Here is a 2,500-nt window from a genome sequence, read left to right on the forward strand (position 1 = left end):
ACGATAAACTTTTGTTAAGAAAATAGTTGCAAGAAGTGTAGCTAAATCTCTGTTTCATGTTATTAAGCAAGGAATTTTATTACATTACACCATTACCAATTAGCACGTCTACATCTCATGTCAAGTTGAGTATATCTTTGTTTAACCAGACCTCTGAGCTGATTAACAGCTCTCCTAGGGCTGGCCCGAAGGATTAGATATTGTTTACGTGTCTAGGAACCAATTGGTTATCGAGCAACGGGACCTACAGCTTATTGTGCGATCCGAGCCACATTACATCGAGAAATGAATTTCTAATCACCAGAAACAATTTCCCCTGATTCCTTGTTGGCAGAGCCGGGAATCGAACTCGGGACTACAGAGTCGGTAAACGAGCACGTAAACCACTCGTCTAACGAAAAACTTTCTACACAGCATGAATGTAAACACCTGGGAAACGTTAATCTTAGGTTGTTGTCTTCAGACCTGATCTATAAAACGACACAGGGTGTACGTGTATACGTGTGTTTGTCTGCGGTTTACTTATTTATGCCGTAAGGGAATTTAAAAACTTCACGAATTCAAAGTACCCTATTTACGAAAATGTCACTTTCCGTTATGACCAAATCGAAATCAGTCTGAGCTCCGATGATTCATAGCCCCTAATTCAGAAAAGTTTTCATAATTACTGCTGAAAATATTATTACCAACATTATGTCAAGAGACTGCAAGTTTACCTTCGTCCTGTCACAAGAATAACAACGAAAGACAAAGATACATTTCTTATATTCTTACACATCCACCTCATGTTATCGTTTCATTATAAAAGCTAAAAGTACTAAAATGAAAAATCGTAATGAAATGAAAAATCAAAAGGCTTGCTCAACTTGGAAGAGGAAAGCGAGAGAGCTGAAGGTTTATTACTCTTTCCCCTTTTATAAGATTTTCGACCGTATGGCTAATGCGCGAGTTATGTCTGCAGTCGGAATTTGCATAAAATGGCATTATTGCGGAAGTTGGACGCGTTCAGGAGGTGGAAGAGGCAGGGGCAAACGGACATGGAGCACAGAAGAGCCGGTGGAGTTACTTGAAAAGTCTTTTGATAAACAGTAATTATCTCCTACTAAGAACTTTCAGACTAGGGTCTTTACAGTCAAGTACAAGTACAGGCATTCTGTATTGATAGATTATCCAGGGTCTCTCTCTCTCTCTCTCTCTCTCTCTCTCTCTCTCTCTCTCTTTAAATTGTTATCCAAACAGTCGGTCAAAATTAAGTAAGCCCACAAATAAGTAAGCTTATTCAGGGTCTCTCTCTCTCTCTCTCTCTCTCTCTCTCTCTCTCTCTCTCTCTCTCTCTCTCTTTAAATTGTTATCCAAAAATTTGGTCAAAATTAAGTAAGCCCACGATTCGATTTCCTTCATTTAAAATTTAGGCCAAAGGCCCAGCACTGGGACCTATGAGGCCGTTCAGTGTTGAAATGGAAATTGACAGCAAAAGGTTTGAAAGGTGTAACAGGAGGAAAACCTCAAAGCAGTTGCACTGTAAATCAAGTGCTATAAGAGGTAGGAAAGGAAGATGAAGAAAGAGTATATGAAAGGAGGTACAGCAAAAGGATTTCCTTCATATACAATAAAGTAAAATAATGCACGAAACTTACTACAAGGAAACTTGAAGCAAAATCAACATTAGCGAGAAATTCTGTATCTACAGCAATAACAATCATAAGGACTTTAGTTGGGAAAAACTCTCTACCGCGAGAGTATATACGTATAATGGTCTACGAGGTCCACAATAAAAAAAAAAAAAAAGAATAAAAGAAAAAAAAAAACGTTGCGAGTTCGTGTACAATTTAAAACCCTTCACAAAGCTTTCGAACCCTTCTCTGGGTTCATCTTCAGTCCAAAATGAAGATGAACCCAAGGAAGGATTCGAAAGCTTTGTAAAGGGTTTCTAAATTATACACGAACTCGCAACATCTTTTATGATTGTGAACCTCTTAGAACAAAATAAAGACTTCTTTTTTATCTTAAATAAAAAGTGGATACGACATTAATATAATATCAATAATAGCAATTTCGCGCATTAGACCTAAGGAAAATCTTTCAAAGCAGCAAGACCGGCGATAATAATAAATTCATTTCGGAATTTGAGCATCAATCCAGCCCATCGACGAAGCTCAAGAACTTAAAAAAAGTAAATAAAAAAAAATTATTAATGGTTCTCTTGAGCCAGTTAATCCTTATCAATGGGCGAAAATCTTCCTTGAGTTATCCTTTATAACTCCGGGTCTCTTTAAAAAGAGAGAGAGAGAGAGAGAGAGAGAGAGAGAGAGAGAGAGAGAAGATATCCAAAGCCACAAAGTAAATATAAATAATAAGCTAGTAAAGAATCTCGTCGTTTAAAGAAAAGAAGCTATAAGATATCGGCATGGAATCACTTTGGGTTAGGCAGAATTTTCTCTCTCTAAGGTAAATCATCTCATCCATATTGATCGTATGGTAAATAGCTTACCCGTACCGG

Source organism: Macrobrachium nipponense, chromosome 19, assembly GCF_015104395.2.
Source record: "Macrobrachium nipponense isolate FS-2020 chromosome 19, ASM1510439v2, whole genome shotgun sequence".
Lineage (NCBI taxonomy): Eukaryota > Metazoa > Arthropoda > Malacostraca > Decapoda > Palaemonidae > Macrobrachium > Macrobrachium nipponense.